Raw genomic sequence first — 21191 nt, 5'->3', positions numbered from 1 at the left:
CTCGGTTAATCCCGGGGATGAGGGGATGGACATATGAGGAGAGGTTGAGTAGATTGGGACTCTACTCATTGGAGTTCAGAAGAATGAGAGGCGATCTTATTGAAACATATAAGATTGTGAAGGGGTTGGATCGGGTGGATGCGGGGAAGATGTTCCCGATGATGGGTGAAACTAGAACTAGGGGGCATAGTCTTACAATAAGGGGCTGCTCTTTCAAAACTGAGATGAGGAGGAACTACTTCACTCAGAGGGTGGTTGGTCCATGGAATATGCTGCCCCAAAAAGTTGTAGAAGCTACATCATTACATAAATTTAAAACAGAAATAGACAGTTTCCTAGAAGTATAGGGAATTAAAGGTTACGGGGACCGGGCAGGAAATTGGACATGAGTCCAGGTTCGGATTGGTCATGGCCCTGTGGGTAGTGGAGCGGGCCCAGGGGCCGTGTAGCCTGATCCTGCTCCTATTTCGTGTGTCTAATTCTGTTAGATTCAGGAGATGGTTCTGGGATAGTGGATTGGCGGTTAGGATCAGATCAGCCATGATCTTATCGAATGGCGGAGCAGGCTCGAGGGGCCGATTGGCCTACTCCTGATCCTATTTCTTATGTTCTTATGTTCTTATGTAGGAGATGGGGATCAGATTGAGGGTGATGGGAAAGTCATACTCACTTTTCTTGTGCAGAGAAGGTCATGAAACCTGTTCCTGCATTGCAGCCAGGTTCTTCAGCTCATCAAAATGGAGTTGACCTCCTGGGCCACTTGTAGCCACACAGCTTTAGTCTGCTGGGGTGGCTTTTCTCTCCCTGAGGAAGGGAACAGCACCTCCTTATTACAGCTGGCTCCGTACACCAGAGCTTGGAGGAAGGGCTCATCAAACCTAGGAGCACACTTTTGCTTGATTGTTGACATTTTCCACAATTGAACTCCATCATATAAATTGCAGAGCCTTTGCAGTCTCCAGAAGAATCAAGGCTGCTTGCAGGCCTTAAATCCAACAGCTTTGATGATGTCATCGGAGGCGACTTTCTGTATGAAAAGACTCATTGGGCCAGTGTTTCCCACACGCAGGAAATCAATTGCCCAATTTGTATAAAATCCCACTTTTTCAATACATCACTTAAGAGTCAGGGCCGTGACACGATTTCCACCTGACACGCCCCAGCCCGCGCACACCGACAAAATCCAGCCCAATGCCTCTCTTTATAAAGCCAAGGATCCCATATATTTTTTAACAGCCTTCTCAACTTGTCCTGCCACCTTCAAAGATTTATGTGCGTAACCCACACCCACACCCGCACAAACCCCAGATCTCCCTGTTAAGAACATAAGAACATAAGAAATAGGAGCTGGAGTCAGCCATTTGGCCCCTCAAGCCTGCCACACCATTTAATGAGATCATGGCTGATCTGATCTTGGGCTTAGTTCCATTTCCCTGCCCGCTCCCCATAACTCATCACTCCAGTATTGTTAAAAAATCTGTCTATCTCCGCCTTAAATATATTCAATGATCCAGCCTCCACAGCTCTCTCGTGCAGAGAATTCCACAGATTTACGACCCTCTGAGAGAAGAAATTCATCATCATCTCAGTTTTAAATGGCTGACCCTTTATTCTGAAACTATGCCCCTATAGTAATCTGGGGTGTAATGCTTAATTATCCACCAGATGGAGACAGATATTAAGGGATCATGTTTACCAGTATTAAGGTAATGTCCTGGCACACCACTTATTAAGGTAGTGGCATTGCATTCTGGGTATGACTCAGAGGTTGATCCTCCATCTTGGTGATCGCACAGTAAGAATTGGAAGTGCTTTGCCGGCAGCTGTAAGAGATGTTTCTCTGCTACATATGTATAATTAAACAGTTGAGTTTTGGTTCCTGAAGTCTGGCTTATCTCGGTTTCTGACCTTACCACTCGGATATCACATTTGGCGACGAGGCTGAACAGATCTCATCTTGAAGAAGGAAAAAGAAAAGAAAAGCACTGAATCAAGGAATCATGGCTGCTATGGTAGGACAGCTCTCTGCTTTTGATGTTCAGACGCAGACCTGGAACGAATACTGTGAGTTTTCTGGAGCATTTCTTTGCTGCAAATGATATAGTTGAAGTTGGAAAAAGGAGAGCTATTTTGCTCACTTCCGTGGGAAGTCAGACATATAGTTGAATGAGAAACTTATGCAGTCCTGAGAAGCCTCCTGGAGACAGATCATTTACTGAATTAGTGGACTTGCTAAAGGAATATTTCAATCCCAGACTGAGTGAGATTGTACAGCGTTTCAAATTTAATTCAAATTTAATTTAAAACCAGGACAGACTGTTTTGGATTATGTAGCGGTGTTGAGAAAACTGGCACATGATTGCAATTACGGGAACAATTTGAAAGACATGCTGAGAGATAGGCTTGTTTGCGGGATAATGGATGCTCAAATGCAGAGGAGATTATTGTCCGAGACTGGGCTTACGTATGAAAAAGCGTTGGAACTTGCTCAAGACATAGAGACAGCTAACCGTGATGTAAAAGAAATACAAGGTTCAGACTGGGCTACTACGAGACAAGTTGCAGGTCTGCTGGTGCACAAGTTAAATATGAGTCGGAAACCACAACATGAGCATGTAAAGGCATGTTATAGATGCAATGGAGATCACCTGGCGAGGGAATGCAGGTTTCTGGAGGAAAAGTTCCACAAGTGTGGGAAAAAAGGACATATAAAACGTGCATGCCGAGCAAAAGCTACCCTGGAGGTATACAAACCTAAAGGGGGAGGAAAGCAAAACCTAGTAAGAGAAGTGAAAAAACAGGGAGCACATCACATCAGCGGAGAAGCTGAGAAAGAAGAGGACATGTTCATATTGCATAGTATGGTAGAGGACATTCCAAAAGTGGATCCTATCACTTTGCAACTGATAGTAAATGACTCTAAGGTGAACGTTGAGGTGGATACCGGGTGTGGTGTTACCATAATGAACAGGGAGGAGTACTCAAAATTGTGGAACCGTGCAAAAGTTCCAGAGTTAAAGTCTTGCTCTATGCAGCTTAAAACATATACCGGTGAATGAGTGGCGACATTGGGTACAGCTACTGTAACTGTGAAACACAGGGACACCATGGAACAGCTACCTGTAGTTGTAGTATCGGGTTCTAGACCAAACTTGTTAGGTCGGGGCTGGATACGAGAACTTAAATTAGATTGGGGAGCAATAAATCAACTAGAGGGAGGCAAACAGTTGTCTTTGCAAGAAGTGTTGATTGAACATGAGAACGTGTTCAAGGAAGAACTTGGAACATTTAATGGCCCCCCAGCTAAGATTTATGTCGACAAGGAGGCACTGCCAAGGCTTTTTAAACAACGACCTGTGCCGTATGCCATGAAACCAAAGGTAGAGGCTGAGCTTGACTGTCTTTTGAGAGAGAACATTCTGGAACCCGTGAAATGTTCAGAATGGGCAGCTCCCATTGTACCTGTTTTAAAACCAGACAATTCGGTAAGAATCTGTGGAGATTATAAATTGACAGTAAATAGGGTGTCTAAACTTGAACAGTATCCTATTCCTAAAACTAAGGATCTTTTTGCAAACCTGGCTGGAGGGAAGAAATTCACGAAGCTGGATATGAGTCATGCATACTTGCAGATTACACTAGATGAGGAATCCAAGAAGTATGTAACCATAAATACACATAGGGTTTGTTTACGTATAACCGCTTACCATTTGGTGTCTCATCTAGTCCAGCTATCTTCCAGAGGACAATCGAAGGTGTACTGCAAGGGATCCCACATGTTTCAATCTATCTGGATGACATTCTGGTGACGGGAAGAACCGACCAGGAGCATCTGAGCACTCTGAGAGAGGTACTACAAAGATTGGATAAGGCTGGGTTACGGCTCAAGAGGAGTAAGTGCACTTTCCTGGGGAATGAGGCCGTGTTCCTGGGACATAGAGTGGATGCCACCAGGCTCCATCCAATCAAGGAGAAGGTACAAGCACTGCAGGAGGCCCCAGCTCCTACCAATGTGACGGAGTTAAAAGCTTACCTGGGACTGCTAAACTATTATAACAGGTTTTTGCCAAAATTGTCAACTGTGTTAGCACCTCTTCACAAACTACTGTGCAAGGAGACACAGTGGCAGTGGGGAGAGGAGCAGAGGGTTTCATTTGAACAGTCCAAGAAACTGATACTGTCCTCGGATGTGTTGGTTCACTACAATGCAGAGAAAGACATCATTCTCTCTTGTGACGCTTCACCTTATGGGGTGGGGGCAGTTCTTTCACACAGCTTGGAAGATGGAACAGAAAGACCGATAGGGTTTATGTCTCGAACTCTGACCCCAGCGGAAAAAAACTATTCCCAGTTAGATAAAGAGGGATTAGCAGTAATATTTGGGTTACAGAGGTTTCACAAGTACATATATGGCAGGAAATTCACCATATGCACTGATCATAAACCTCTTCTATCTCTTTTTAATGAAATGAAGGCAGTACCACAGATGGTGTCACCCCGGGTCCAGAGGTGGGCAGTGACGTTGAGGGTGTATGAGTATGTCATCGTTTACAAGGCGGACAAGTACCATGGGAACGCAGATGCCTTGAGCCGTCTTCCACTACCAGGTACACTTATCCGTGCAGCTCCAGAGGACAGAGTTTTGACGTTGGAGGACACGGACACGGCAATTGTGACCGCAGAACAAGTAAGGACTTGGACTGGTAAAGATCCAGTACTGTCTAGAGTCCGAGAATATGTGATGAGGGGTTGACCACAACATCCGGAAGGGACTGATTTCATACCTTACAGTGTCAGGAAAACAGAACTGAGTGTGCAGGATGGTTGCGTGTTGTGGGGCGCACGAGTGATTATTCCACAGCCAGCACGACAGTCTATCCTAGTGCAACTACATCAGTGTCATCCTGGAGTTTCGCGCATGAAAGCCTTGGCAAGGAGTTACTTGTGGTGGCCAAAGCTAGATGAGGAGATAGAAAATCTTGTCAAGACATGCAGCACTTGTCAAGTACACAGGAAGGCACCAGCAGCGGCTCCACTCCACCCCTGGGAGTGGCCGGATAAACCATGGAGAAGATTACATGTAGATTATGCAGGTCCATTCATGGGAAAGATGTTCCTCATAAACATTGATGCACATTCCAAATGGATGGATGTGTATCCTGTAAATTCTGCTTCATCTACTGTTACTATAGACTGCCTGCGTAGGAGTTTTAGTAATCAAGGGATACCGGAGATCGTAGTAAGTGACAATGCCACGTGTTTTGTGAGTACAGAAACAAAAGAGTTCATGAGAAACAATGGTATAGTGCACGTGACTTCAGCTCCATATCATCCGTCTTCAAATGGACTTGCGGAGAGAGCTGTACAAACATTTAAGGAGATGATGGAAAAAAGTGCGGAAGGGAGTTTGGCAACCAAGGTGTTACGAGTTCTGTTCAGCTACAGAATAACACCTCAATCTACCACAGGACTCTCTCCTGTGGAGTTGTTGTTAGGACGTCGACTGCGCTCCACTCTTGACCTGGTTCACCCAGATCTAAAAAGGAAGGTGGAAAACCGACAAATCAAACAAAAGGAGAACCATGACAGAAGGACAAAGAGCTGCAGTTTTGCAGAAGGAGATGCGGTCCTTACCAGGAATTTCAGTTATGGTCCAAAATGGATTCCTGGCATCATAGACTCAATGACCAGTCCAGTTTCATATACGGTCATGGTGGGAACTGGTCAGGTAGTACGCAGACATGTGGATCAGATACTGACCAGACAAAGGGAAATAGAACTAAAGGTTCCAGAGGAGATGTCAGAGGACAAGTTGGCCCCCAGTTATCCAAATGCATCGGTGGTACCAGCACCACGAAAAGAACCAGTTATACCTGGACCCCTTCATCAAGAGGAAACCATCGTAGCAGAGTCAGATACTCTGAGTACTGCTCAGGAGCAGCAGGTGGCTCTACCACTATCAAGCAGGGACTTGACTGTAAGACGTTCACCAAGGACTCACAAGCCGCCAGAGAGATTGATCACGACCTGCTAGATTCATTCAGTATGGACTATCGTTAAAGGAGTTTCCTTATGGACTTTTTAAGAATGTTGTTAAGAAATTATTGTAAACATAAGAGGGGGGAGATATAGTAATCTGGGATGTAATGCTTAAGTTATCCACCAGATGGAGACAAATATTAAGGGATCATATTTACCAGTATTAAGGTAATGTCCTGGCACACCACTTATTAAGGTAGTGGCATTGCATTTTGGGTATGACTCAGAGGTTGATCCTCCATCTTGGTGATCGCACAGTAAGAATTGGAAGTGCTTTGCCGGCAGCTGTAAGAGATGTTTCTCTGCTACATATGTATAATTAAACAGTTGAGTTTTGGTTCCTGAAGTCTGGCTTATCTCAGTTTCTGACCTTACCACTCGGATATCACAGCCCCCTAATTCTAGATTCCCCCATGAGGGGAAACATGTTCTCTGCATCTACCTTGTCGAGCCCCCTCAGTATCTTATATGCTTTAATAAGATCACCTCTCATTCTTCTAAACTCCAATGAGTATAGGCCCAACCTGCTCAACCTTTCTTCATAAGTCAAACCCTTCATCTCAGGGATCAATCTTGTGAACCTTATCTGAACTGCCTCCAATGCAAGTAAGTATATCCCTCCTTAAATAAGGAGACCAAAACTGTACGCAGTACTCCAGGTGTGGTCTCACCAATACCCTGCACAGTTGTAGCAGGACTTCCCTGCTTTTATACTCCAGCCCCCTTGCAATAAAGGCCAACATTCCAATAAAGGCCAACATTCCAATAAAGGCCAACATTCCATTTGCCTTCCTGATTACTTGCTGTACCTGCATGCTAACTTCTTGTGTTTCATGCACAAGGACCCCCAGGTCCCTCTGTACTGCAGCATTTTGTAATCTCTCTCCATTTAAATAATAATTAGCTTTTTTATTTTTCTTATCAAAGTGGATAACCTCATACTTTCCCACATTACACTCCATTGATATCTATTTGTGCCGTCAACTCATCTATCTTGTTATGAATGCTGCGTGCATTCAGATAAAGAGCTTTTAATTTTGTCTTTTTACTATTTTTCCATGCTTTGACCCCACTTTCTGATGCACTCTTATTTTTATACGTTCTGTCCCTTCCTGTCACACTCTGGTTCCCATTACCCCCATCGCTACCCTGCTCTATTGCCTTCTCCTTTCTCTTTGACTTTTTAAATTCCCGCTCACCTGAGCCCTCCCCCTGTGTTCCTGCACCCCCTTTAAAATTGTACTGTTAAGTTTATATTACCTCTCCTCATTCTTCCGACCAAAATCCATCACTTCATACTTCTCAGTGTTGAATTACATCTGCCATGTTTCTGCCCATTACACCAGTCTTTCAATGTCCTCTTGCAGTCTGTTACTATCCTCCTCACTGTTTAATACATTCTGAGTTTTGTGTCATCTGCAAATTTTGAAATTATGCCCTGTATACCCAAGTCCCGGTCATTAATATATATCAAAAAGAGCAGTGGTCCTAATACTGACCTCTGGGACACATCACTGTAAACTTCCCTCTAACCTGAAAAGTAACCGTTCACATCTATTCTCTGCTTTCTGTCCCTTAACCAGTTTCATGTCCATGCTGCCAATGCCCATTCAATCCCATGGGCTTCAATTTTGCTAACAGTGTTATGTTCATTAATAACTAGACATTCTTATTATGAACAGCTAGCTTCTAGCTAGTCATTTATTCAGTACACGTTCTCTAGGTACAGCATCTGTAGAGATTCAGCATGTGTACTTCTGTGTGTAGGCAGCCATCTTGACTACTGCCTTGTGGGTAGCCTAGTGCATCATGGGTAGTGTAGTCTTAAACACATACAACTAAATATACAGCTCTATACAGCTCTACGGCTCCATCTAGTGTACCACTTGATATACCTATCAATTCCTCCAATAAAAGGCGAAGAGTTACGAAGGTGACTAAAGGTTTTTATTGACTAAATAACAGAGCCCACTCTCGTGGGTGATCCGATCCAAGCAGGAGGAATACCAGCCAGTCGCTCACCTTTATACCTGGCCTGGTGGGTGGAGCCAAGGCGGAGTCGGCAGTGGTCATCCCAGGTATAGCAGTGTGGCAAGAGGCGACCTCGTACCGTGATACAATAGTGGTCAGTGATACAGTTATAACGAACAGTGGTGAACAGTGCTAACTACTAACAGTGATACGATAGTGAACGTGGTTTACCACATTCACCCCTTGTTTAGAATTAAGTCCGGCGGGGTGAAGTGTACTACCAATTCTGGTAGGTCAGTCTGTCCGGAGGCTTCGTAAGCCTCTCCGATCGCCGCAGCGGTGGTGTTGCCTTATCCGGTGCTGGTGCCTTATCCGGTGTTGATGCTGGTGTTTGCGTGGTCGGCGAGGGCTCGTGGGGTTCCGGCATGCCGTCTACCTGGACTGAGGTTGGGGGGGGTGGTGGCGGTGTTTCCGGATCGGCTGAGGGTGCGAGGTCTCGTAGGGAGACAGTGTCCTCCCGCCCGTCTGGGTACGCCACGTAGGCGTACTGGGGGTTGGCGTGCAGGAGGTTCACCCTCTCGACCAGGGGGTCCGTTTTATGGGTCCTCACGTGTTTCCGCAGCCAGACCGGCCCCGGGGCGGTCAGCCAGGTTGGTAGAGTGGTTCCCGTAGTCGACTTCCTGGGGAAAACGAACATTCGTTCATGGGGGGTGGTGTTAGTGGCCGTGCAAAGTAATGACCGGATGGAGTGCAGCGCTGTCGGGAGGACTTCTTGCCAGCGGGAGGTTGGGAGGCCCTTAGACTTTAAGGCTAAGAGGACGGCCTTCCATACCGTCGCGTTCTCTCTTTCCACCTGACCGTTACCTCTGGGGTTGTAGCTGGTGGTCCTGCTTGCTGCAATACCTCTCTCTAGGAGGAATTGCCGGAGTTCCTCGCTCATGAAGGAGGAGCCCCGGTCGCTGTGTATATAGTTCGGGAACCCGAACAAGGCGAAGAGGGCATTCAGGCACTTAATGACCGTGCTACTGGTCATGTCGGGGCAGGGGAAGGCAAAGGGGAAACGGGAGTACTCATCAACGATGTTGAGGAAGTACACATTACGGTCAGAGGACGGGAGGGGCCCCTTAAAGTCGATGCTCAGGCGCTCGAAGGGGCGGGTGGCCTTGATCAGGCTTGCTCGGTCCGGCCTATAGAAGTGCGGTTTGCACTCCGCACAGGTCTGGCAGTTCCTGGTCATGGTCCTGACCTCCTCGATGGAGTAGGTCAGGTTGCGGGCCTTAATGAAATGGTAGAGTCTGGTGACTCCGGGGTGGCAGAGCTGGTCGTGGAGGGTCTGAAGCCTATCGATATGCGCGCTGGCGCATGTCATTCGTGAAAGGGCATCAGGGGATTCGTTCAGCTTGCCTGGCCGGTACAAGATCTCATAATCGTAGGTGGAGAGCTCGATTCTCCATCTCAAAATCTTGTCATTCTTGATTTTGCCCTTCAGCTTGTTATTAAACATGAAAGCCACCGAACGCTGGTCGGTGAGGAGGGTAAATCGTTTGCCTGCCAGGTAGTGCCTCCAGCGCCGTACTGCCTCCACGATCGCCTGGGCCTCTTTCTCGACCGACGAATGTCGGATCTCGGGGCCCTGTAGGGTCCTTGAGAAGAAGGCCACTGGCCTCCCCTCCTGGTTTAGGGTGGCGGCTAAGGCGAAGTCGGATGCGTCGCTCTCCACCTGAAAGGGGATGGACTCGTCCACTGCGTGCATCGTGGCCTTGGCTATGTCTCCCTTAATGAGGGAGAAGGCCGCGCACGCCTCCTCCGTGAGGGGGAAGGAAGTGGCTTTCAGGAGGGGTCTGGCTTTGTCCGCGTAATTGGGTACCCATTGGGCATAGTAGGCGAAAAGCCCCAGGGTTCTCCTAAGTGCTTTAGGGCAGTGGGGGAGGGGTAGCTCCATGAGGGGGCGCATTCTTTCTGGGTCGGGGCCGATGATTCCGTTCTCCACTACGCAGCCGAGGATGGCAAGGCGCGTGGTGTTAAACACGCATTTCTCCTTATTGTAGGTGAGGTTCAGCCGTTGGGCCGTACGGAGGAATTTCTCCAGATTCGCGTCATGTTCCTGCCGGTCGCGGCCGCAGATAGTGACGTTATCTAGGTAGGGGAATGTAGCCTGCAGTTCGTTCTGGTCAACCATCTGGTCCATCTCCCTTTGGAAGACCGAGACCCCATTAGTGACACCGAAGGGGACCCTAAGGAAGTGGTATAGGCGCCCATTCGCCTCGAAGGCGGTATACTGGCGGTCCTCAGGGTGGATAGGGAGTTGGTGGTAGGCCGACTTCAGGTCGATGGTCGAGAATACTTTATACTGTGCAATCTGATTGACCATGTCAGATATGCGGGGGAGGGGGTATGCGTCCAGCTGGGTATATCTGTTTATGGTCTGGCTGTAGTCGATGACCAGGCGGTTTTTATCGCCGGTCTTTACGACTACGACCTGGGCACGCCAGGGGCTGCTGCTCCCCTCGATAATGCCCTCTTTCAGGAGGCGCCGCACCTCAGAGCTAATGAAGGCTCTGTCCCCGGCGCTATACCGCCTGCTTTTGGTAGCGACGGGTTTGCAGTCAGGGGTAAGGTTAGCAAACAGAGAGGGTGGCGGGACCTTGAGGGTGGAGAGGCTGCAGGTGTTACGCGGTGGGCGGTTTAACGTTTGCTGGTTGTTGACTGTGAGTGGGGGGAGGGGTCCACCGTATGCTAGGGTTACGCTTTGGAGGTGGGATTGGAAGTCCAGCCCTAGTAGGACGGCAGCGCAGAGATGGGGGAGGACGAGGAGTTTAAAGTTTTTATACTCCGTGCCCTTAACCGACAGGGTCACGACACAGTAGCCGCTGATGTCCGTGGCGTGGGACCTCGATGCCATCGAGATTCGGCTGCGCGTTGGTAGGACAGAGAGGGAGTAGTGGCTCACCGTGTCTGGGTGGATGAAGCTCTCCGTGCTTCCGCTGTCGAACAGGCAGGTCGTGGCGTGGCCGTTCACTTTGATGTCCATCATTGACTTGGACAGATGGTGCGGGCGGGCTTGGTCCAGGGTGACGGAAGCTAGTGTGTAGCTGAGCGAGTCGTTGTCATCTGCGGGCGAGGCGGTCGGGCGTGGTGAGTAAAATGGCGTCTCCCACGAGGTAGGGCCCCATGAGGCACTATTGGGGTCGGTTGCCTTAATCAAAGATGGCCGCCCCATGACTCATGTGTGGGGATGCTGGCCTCAGTTGCCCTAAACAAAGATGGCCGCCCCCATGACTCATGTGTGGGGATGCTGGCCTCAGTTGCCCTAAACGAAGATGGCCGCCCCCATAGTTCGCATGCGGCACTGCTGGCCTCTGAGGATCCGCTCCTGCAGGCCTTGGAGAAGTGGCCTTTCTTCAGGCAGGTTTTACATATGGAGTTCTTGGCTGGGCAGCGCGACCTCGGGTGCTTCTCCTGGCCACAAAAAAAACAGCCGGCGGCCCGATCGCGGATGCCCGATGTCGGGGCCGGTGCCGGGGGTGGCGGGGCCGGTCGGGTCCGGGACGCCGACGCAGAGGTAGGTCCCGGGGGCGGCGCTGGGAAGGGTGCTGTGGTAGGGGTCGGGCCCGAGTCCCAGGGTCGCGAGCAGTACCTGGTGAATGCTTCCTGATCTTGGTGGGCCACTTCCAGGGAGATAGCGAGGGCTTCAGCTTTTTCCATGCTGAGGTCTTTAGCTTCCAGCAGTCTTTGCCGTGAGTACTCGGACCGTAGGCCTTTCAGGAATGCGTCGCGGATATTATCTTCAGTATTTTCGGCTGCCGACACCGATTTAAACTCACAGTTCCTGGCGAGTGCATATAGCGCCTGTGAGAATTCGGCTACTGATTCTCCTGGCTGTTGCGGCCGTGATCTTAGGAGGTGCCTAGCGTACATGTAGTTTACCGGGGTCCGGTACTTCTGTTTCAGCAGGTTGATGGCGGTCTCGTAGGTAGTCATGTCCTCGATGAGAGTGTATACTCTCGGGCTCAGTTGTGCCTGCAGGACACTTAGTTTGGATGCCTGAGGGACGCTGGATTCTCTCAGGTATGATTCGAAGCAGACCAGCCAGTGTTTAAAGTCTGCGGCTGAGTTTGCTGCTCGTGGGTTCAGGTCCAGGTACGGCGGTCTGAGGGCTCGCAGCCAAGCTGGCTGGTGTGGCTGTGCTCCTGGGAGCTGCGCTGGTGGCTCCTCCGCCGGTTGTGACTCGTTGTCGGACATCATTAAATTTAGTCAATAAAATTGATATACCTATCAATTCCTCCAATAAAAGGCGAAGAGTTACGAAGGTGACTAAAGGTTTTTATTGACTAAATAACAGAGCCCACTCTCGTGGGTGATCCGATCCAAGCAGGAGGAATACCAGCCAGTCGCTCACCTTTATACCTGGCCTGGTGGGTGGAGCCAAGGCGGAGTCGGCAGTGGTCATCCCAGGTATAGCAGTGTGGCAAGAGGCGACCTCGTACCGTGATACAATAGTGGTCAGTGATACAGTTATAACGAACAGTGGTGAACAGTGCTAACTACTAACAGTGATACGATAGTGAACGTGGTTTACCACACCACTCTAGAATGACATGTTATTGATCATTACATCCCCCTTTCTTTGAGGTTAACAAAATCAATATCAATCAACTTTCAAGAAAAACGATAAAGATGATATCAGTAACACTTTTGTTAGTGCTCTATAAACATAAACATTTTCACAACAGTCAATACATTTTCAATATAGTTTTTCTTTGTACTCAAAGATTAAGTCTATCAGGCTTTTTTACTACACGTGTGGGTCTTCTCAGCATGGATAAGTCTGATGTGTTTTCATGAGATTGTTCTGGTGGTGAATGACAAGATTCAGTTGCGGCATTGTCATCAATCTGCTCTTGGATAGTTTCTTGTGTTTTCAGGAGGGAACGGCGGTTCCTCCTGAGAATCTGTCCTTCCTCAGTTCTATCAGTGTATGACCTTGGTCGTACTTCCTCAAGAACTGTAGCTTTCCTGTTCCATGCATCTGGATCCTCAATCCTGACAACATCATCCCTTGTCAATGGTTTTAGAGTTTTGGATGACTTGTCATAGTATGATTTCTGTTTCAGCTTTAACAGTTGAAGTCTCTGTCTCAGTTCCTTACTTTGCTGTCTACTTTTGCACAGCAGGGTAGCGTGGTGCCAACTTGCGACCCATTAGTAGTTCAGCAGGTGAAGAACCACAGTCTAAAGGTGAGGCTCGGTAGCTTAGCAGGGCGAGATAAGGATCAGACTTGCTTTCTGTCGCTTTCTTCAGTAGCTGCTTGAGAACTTGAACACCTTTCTCTGCCTTACCATTTGACTGAGCATACAAAGGACTGGATGTGATGTGCTGAAAATCATACTGTGCTGCAACCTGTTGCCACTCCTTACAGTTGAAGCACGGACCATTGTCGCTAACGGCAATCCTGGGAATTCCATGTCTGGCGAAGATGGATTTCACATGCATTATGACACTGCTTGCTGATGTGCTTGAGAGCAGCGCCATCTCAGGATAGTTAGAATAGTAGTCAATCACTATTAGATATTCTTTACCATTTAAATGAAAGAGGTCCATACCAACCTTTTGCCATGGTGCTGTTGATAAGTCAGCTACTATCATTGGTTCCTTTGTTTGTTTGTTTTGGTGTTTCTGACATGTCTCACATTTGCCTATCATGTTCTCAATGTCCTTATTTACGCCAGGCCAATAAACAGTGTCTCTTGCTCTCCTTTTGCATTTTTCAATTCCGAGGTGTCCTTCATGAATCCTTTTGAGCATGTCTTGATGTAGAGCCTGTGGAATGACTAGTGCATTGTGGGTAGTGTAGTCTTAAACACATACAACTAAATATACAGCTCTATACAGCTATATGGCTCCATCTAGTGTACCACTCTAGAATGACATGTTATTGATCATTACAAACAGGTCTTTAGAAAGTCCATATACACAACATCAACTGCAGTACCTTCACCCACCCTCCCCGTTACTGCATCAGACGTATCTCTGCTTTTAAAACAGCAGCAAAGAGACTAAATTGCCAGGAATTCTTACATTCCAAACTCCCCCTTCTTCCAGGTTATATCAAAGACTTGTACAAACATTTTGATAGAAAAGAAGGTAATCAATGGCCTAGAAATTCAGTATCGCCACGTTTGGGGCGCTACAGCCGGGCGTTCGCTAAATTTAGCGCCGGGCGCAACTTAGCGCCACCTTCGCCGAAATTGAGTTGCATCGCCCCAAGAGGTTGCTGCTGCGCTAAAGCAGGCGGTGCACGACTATCATAAGGTGCTAAGCCGGCGAGCCGAGGCGCTACCAGCGAGGGCGGGTGCAGCGCAGGTGCGGCGGGTTATAGACTGCAGGCAGACACGCTGGCGCCGGTCAGCTCTTGAAGGGTGAGGGTTGATCTGTTTTGCTGCCACACCCTGCACACTGCAGCCCTGAATCTAGGCCTAGACAGACCTGCTTCAACAACTCAACACCCACGACCATGGAGAAGGCCAGGGAGCAAGCGCAGTGGTTCAGTGAGGATGCCCTGAAGGTTCTGGTTGGCGCAGTGGAGCGCAGGTGACCTGTCCTCTTCCCTGACAGTGGCAGGAGGCCGCTGCCCAGCGAATACAGGAAAGCTTGGAGGGAGGTGGCAAACAGAGTGACCTCCAGCAGCATGGTCCCCAGGACCCCCACGCAATGTAGAAAGAAGTTCAATGACCTCACTCGGGTTGTCAGGGTGAGTACCCTTTCCAGTATCCTCTTCATCCCTGCATGTGCACCTCACTTTCTGGCCAAAGGGTCCTGAAAGCCCCAATGCCCAGCCCTCATCCAAGACCTATGGGACTCTCATGAAAATCACATGCACATTCACCACTTTACACACTGTCAGGGCTATTCCACCATGGGAGGTAGTGCAGGCAAGATGAGGGCTTGACACTGTCAGGGCTATTTCACCATGGGAGGCAGTGCAGGCAAGATGAGGGCTTGACACTGTCAGGGCTATTCCACCATGGGAGGCAGTGCAGGCAAGATCAGGGCTTGACACTGTCAGGGCTACTCCACCATGGGAGGCAGTGCAGGCAAGATCAGGGCTTGACACTGTACTCAGAGCCCGTCCTTTCTCTTGCAGGGCAAGCTGGCCCACAATCGCAGGCAGCAGCTACGGACCGGGGGAGGCCATCCTGAACTTAAAGATCTCAGCGACCTGGAGCAGCGAGTGGAGCGGATTATGGGAGGCCGGCTGATTGGCCCCGTCGCCACTGGAGATGCCGACCTCGCTCTGGACAGCAATGGTAAGGTCATCACCTTTTTGACTTCTCTCTTTCCACTTGTGCCTCACAGCAGCATCCTTTGCCACTCTTGAACCAATGCAGTGCATTGCAGCACTCATGACTCCCTCGCTGCGCCCTGTCCTCACTCTAAAGCAACTCTTGTGTCTCCCTGCTTTCAGATGCTGAATCACCAGGTGAGGAGGCGGGCCCTCAAGCTGGCACTGTGAGTGAATCGGAAGGCGAGGAGGACGAAGAGGAAGCTGGACCATCAGGGACACCCTCAGCCGAGGCAGCCCATGGCCATGATGGGGACACGTCTTCCCTGGAGGGGAGCAGTGGGGAAGGGTCTGATGACGGTGAAGCTCCGGGGCCCAGCGGGCTGCAGCAATGTGGGAGGGGTAGGGAAGATCGGTGGCCTTCTCCCCGGAGGGTGAGTTCGGCCTCCAGTCCTGCTACAGTGAGCGCAGAGGAGGTGCGGCTCCTTGGTGAAATGGGCGCCCAGGCTGAGCGCAGGCACATTGGGCTCATGGCTGCAGTGGCAAGGATGCCTGACTGCATAGAGTCACTGGCAAGGAGTGTGCAGGAATTCGGGGCAGCACAGGCCAGGAGTCTGTAGGACTTCGGGACAGCACAGGCCAGGAGTCAGCAGGAGGTCGCTGCATCACAAGCCAGGAGTCAGCAGGAGGTCGCTGCATCACAGGCCAGGAGTCAGCAGGACGTCACTGCATCACAGGCCAGGAGTCAGCAGGACGTCACTGCATCACAGGCCAGGAGTCAGCAGGACGTCGCTGCATCACAGGCCAGGAGTCAGCAGGAGGTCGCTGCATCACAAGCCAGGAGTCAGCAGGAGGTCGCTGCATCACAGGCCAGGAGTCAGCAGGAGGTCGCTGCATCACAGGCCAGGAGTCAGCAGGACGTCGCTGCATCACAGGCCAGGAGTCAGCAGGACGTCGCTGCATCACAGGCCAGGAGTCAGCAGGACGTCGCTGCATCACAGGCCAGGCGTCAGCAGGACGTCACTGCATCACAGGCCAGGAGTCAGCAGGACGTCGCTGCATCACATGCAGCTTCCAGCCAAGTGCTTAGTCGTTTCATGCATTCACTGGCTGGTCTGATGCAGACACAGATCAGGGCCACATGGGCACTAACTGCTGCCACCCTTGCTGGATCGGCCAGGAATCGCTGGGGCCCTCGCCGCGCCGCAGCAGCCCAGCAGTCTGTGCTTCAGCAGATTGCTGTGCATGCTTCAGTGCTGGCCCGTGCGAGTGCCAGTGTCTTGGCCAACCAGGGAGTACCTGTGCTCTGTCAGGTTGGCAGCATTCCTGCTGCCAACACTGTCACTCCTCCACTGCAGCTGCCACCACCCGTAGGACAGACTGCTGCCACCCAAGCAGAGTTGGAGCAGTCAGCAGCCAGGCCCTCCAGGCCCAGAGCTGGTCCAGGCCGTCCCCCAAGGGCATCTGCTGACTCACTATCTGACCCTCAGCAGCCTTCCCCTAGCCTTGCTGCAGCCACTGGGGTCCCATTGAGGAGGAGCTGCAGGGCGGGAAGGGGCTAATCGCGCAAGCAAGGCGGATCACCCTCGCAGGCCAAAAAGTAGGAGGTGTGGCAAAATGTTGAGTTTTTTATGAAGGCCGAGAATGTTGTGTCACTTTTTTATGAAGGCCGAGAATGTTGTGTTACTTTTTTATTAAGGCCGAGGATGTTGTGTTAGTTTTTTATGAAGGCCGAGGATGTTGTGTTTGTTTTTTATGAAGGCCGAGGTTCATGGTCATTTTTGTTTCACTGTTTTGTTCATTTTCTCCAGGTTGTGAGAGCCAGTTATGTGTCTGACTGTTTTTTGGGGGGTTTCTCAGTATTTGTTTGTCATGTGGGAAGGGCACAGAGTTTGTTAAATAAAAAATTGTCTTTATTTAGATTGTCTATGTTTGCACTTTGAACTATTTGTTGCCTTGACCGCCTCAGGGTTTGCGGAGCGGCTCCATTCATGTTCTTTCAATGGCACAAGCCATTCCCTGAGAGGGGGCCGAGAACCAACTTGCAATAAGCCGCTGACGGACGGCCCTTGCACTTTGTGCCTCCCTCCCGTCTTGGTGTTCCTCCTCCTCCTCCTCCTCTGGTGGTCCTCCAATGTCTGCTGGCAGTGGCTGAGTCCTGAGGATAGCCAGGTTGTGCAGCATGCAGCACACTACAACGAAATGGAAGACTCGCTCAGGCGAGTACTGTAGGGCTCCAGACAGCGGAACCGTTGCTTCAGCACGCCGATTGTGTGCTCAATGATGTTCCTGGTCGCTTGATGGCTGTCATTGTATCATTCTTCAGCAGGGGTGGTGGGCGCACTGAGTGGGGTCATCAGCCAGGTGCACAAAGGATAGCCCTTGTCCTCGAGAAGCCAGCCTCCTGGGTGAGCCGGGGCTTCGAAAATGTCTGCCACAGAAGTCTGGCGCAGGATGAAGGCATCACGGCTGCTGCCTGGAAAGCTAGTATGAGCTGCCTGTGGTCACAAATGAACTGCACATTCAGCGAATGGTAGCCCTTCCGGTTGTGGTAATCTTCGGCATTCTCTAGAGGTGCCCGCAAAGCCACATGCGTGCAGTCAATGGCGCCCTGGACCATGGAGAAGCCCGCTATTCTTGCAAATCCCATTGCATGCTCTTGCTGCTTGTCCGGGGTCAGGGGATGGAAACGTACTGACGTCTCCTTCTGAAGAGGGCATTCATGACCTGGCGGATGCAGCAATGCACGGCGAACTGGGAGATATTGGCAATGTCCCCAGTAGCGGATTGGAAGGAGCCGGTGGCATAGAAGTTGAGAGCCACTGTTACCTTCACCGCCACCGACAGAGACGTCCTGCTCCTCAGCTGAGGCTCTCTGAAGCAGGTGGCAGATCTCCGTGACCACCTCCCTTCTGAATCGAAGCCCCCGAATGCACTGCTTCTCAGACATGTTGAGGTTGGAGAAGTGCTGTCGGTATACCCTGGGAGGGTAAGGCCTCCTGTGCTGATGCCTGTTGGTCCTTCTCCATCTGGCCATGATTGGCTCTCTCTCTCAGCGTCTCTGAGCCCTTTCAATGCAATGCAGAAACCCAACGTTTCCACCCATTGCAGCCCCCATTATATGTGGCCACTCAAGGCTATGGCACTGAGAAATAAATCCAACTGCAAAGCTCTGGCCTGAAGCCAGAAGTACCTGTGCAAGTGATGAGTCAAAGCAGAAAGCTCTCTCCCTTTGTCTCTCTCCAAATCTCTCTCTCTCACACACAGAAGGAGTGGAACAAAATGGCTGCCACAAAGAATGCAGGAAGAGTCCCCTTTAAATAGCGGCCCCCCCCAGCCCCATAGCGACTGGGAACCGTTCCACACAACCAGTCGCTGGGAGCGCCAGGCGCAAAGAAGGGGGGCGCCACTGAAGTTCCGGTTCAGGGCGCACCAAGGGCGTTGCACCATGAAATGACGTCAGGGTCTGCGGTTTTGCGCCACCGCTAATTCTTGACTCAAGTTCATGAGAGGTGCAGATTGCGCCGTGCCCGGGCGCTAGCCGCTTCGCGCCCCACTTCTCGCCCTCTTAAGGCGCTAGCGGCTGGCGCTAACAACTGAATTTCTAAGCCAATATCTTTACAGTTAGGCAGGTTAATACTTGTCCAACACTGAGAGGCACAAGGAGTAATCTAGTCCAGAAAATTCAGGGAAAAGCAGCCACTGGGGTTGAAAGCATAGTTTGAACATATTAATGGTTCCATTGCAAGGACGATTCAATGCAAAGCGAAACACACCATTTAGTCCTTGTACACAACTTTGGTTAGGTCTCACTTAGAAAACTGTCCAGTTTTGGTCCTTTCACGTAGCGGCTGATATTGAGCCTTTGGTAAAGCTTTCGAGGAGGGCTTAAAACCCCTGAGTTACCCAGATAGGCTTAAAAAGTTGGGTCTATTTAATCTATCGACATAGGATGAACTGATAGCGGTGTTCAAAATAAGGAAGGGACTTTTGTGTTGATGCCATGTGACTTTGGGTACGCAGCAACACAAAAGTGGCAGTATAACACAGGAGACTAGCGAGCACATTAAAGCCTTGAGGTGCGAGACCCCCTTCTTGCGTGGAGTATAACTCCAGTTTAATACACAACGGGGGAAAAATTCAGTTGTTTGCGCCTCCCGTTAGCACCTTAAGAAGGCGCTAATGGGGCGCAAAGCAACTTGCACCCAGGCGCGGCGATGTTTGTGCCGCTCGCGAAATTAACTAGACATTTTGCGGCGGTGCTAAACACTACCGCCACAATCTCCTGCGTCGGCAGATCATGTCGTCAGTTGAGTGCGCAACGCCCCGGAACGGATGTTGAGTGACGCCCCCTGCCTTACCGCCTGCTGCTAGCAACGACAGGTTGAGGGGAGTGTTTTGCAGTCAAAAAGGGACTGGGGGAGCGCTATTTAAAGGCAACCGTTTCCTGCCTTTTTTTGTTGGTGACATTTTTGCACCACGCAATCTGAGAGAGAGAGAGAGAGAGAGGTCTCTGGAGAGATTCAACGCTGTGTGAAGGAGTTTTGGGTACTGAGCAGCACTTTGCAGGTTCATTTTGATGTGCCCTTTGTAAGATTATCAAAATTCACAGATCTCCCAAAAACTCGGAGAAAAACCCTAAAGGAAAGGACTTTGGACTCTTTTCTAACCACTTCAGGGTGATAAATTGTATTGGGCCTAACAGAGGGAGATTCAAGGTCAAAAACCAGGATTTGGTATTTTAAAAAGGCATGTTTGGGCTTGTAAAGAAAAGGCTGCTACAGGAAATGGGATCAACCTTTGTAAAAGACAGTTTGAGTATTGGAGTTAATCAGTTAATCAAGCTGTCTGGGGAACTGTCTAACGCCACTCAGCCTCTATCAGACAATTTACATTCTAACAATAGGCCCACGGAAGAACAGCCTCACCCAAAATACAGGACCCATCCAAAAACATGCATAAAACAAATCACTTCGCCAACCTGCAAAGAATCTCAGGCCCCACAGGAAACTCAAAGCCTGAGGACAATTCACTACAAGCAAGTATGGGTTCAACAGCTCATGGAACCATCCCAAAACCACTTTAAACAACTTAATATTAACAAGCCCGCCAAAATCTAACAATAAACCAGGACTGATTTGGCGCGCAGATTAGCAGGCCCCGATTAGTATAACTAAAGGTCTGTTTTCTCAAGAAGGAAGTAAGGTTCGGCAGTTCCAAGTTCGAGTTCAGTACAGTTCCAACATCGAAACTCGGCGGTTTCAGAGCAACATCAAGATCAAGGAGTTCAAGCATCTCGAAGCAGCTCTCTCTCGAAGAAGAAGAAGAAGAAGAAGTAACACACAAGAAGAAACCAGTGCAACAGTTTAATTGACCATCGGACACCTCACGGCAACAAGGGCCTTATGAAACAACCAACTGAACATTACCATCAGCCAACCGGGTAATATTGGGCCAGCGCGACCAAAGAAAACCAATTCGGAAGAAAACCGAAGATTCGCAAGTTTTTCCACTCTACAAACTATTCCAGACTTACCCCGAGTAAGATTTTACTCAGAGACTCTAAGTCTTATTTCTAACAGAAGAAAATTGGGTACTCACCTGATAAATCCAATACGCATCCTACCGCATCAGTGGACTCACGAAGACTGACCAGATACGCAGGTGAACTCCTCTACTGCGTCCGGGGTATGGCGCACCCCAACCAACATATCCAGCGAACCCCAAAACCGCGAACCAGCCTAACTGTCAAGGATTCGTTTGGTGAGCATTATCCCTGGTCTCTTAGAGTCCAACTTAGCTAGTAAGGTGGGATTGGGAGGGGTGAGGCATTTTTCTACTGTAATTCCCTCATGTGTATTGAAGTGTTCCCCATTTTATTAGAGTGTTAAGATTATTG

The sequence above is a fragment of the Somniosus microcephalus genome, chromosome 16 (genome assembly GCF_052327205.1).
Source record: "Somniosus microcephalus isolate GS21.2 chromosome 16, FLI_Smic_1.0, whole genome shotgun sequence".
NCBI classification, from domain to species: Eukaryota; Metazoa; Chordata; class Chondrichthyes; order Squaliformes; family Somniosidae; genus Somniosus; species Somniosus microcephalus.
This window is presented reverse-complemented; position numbering follows the sequence as displayed.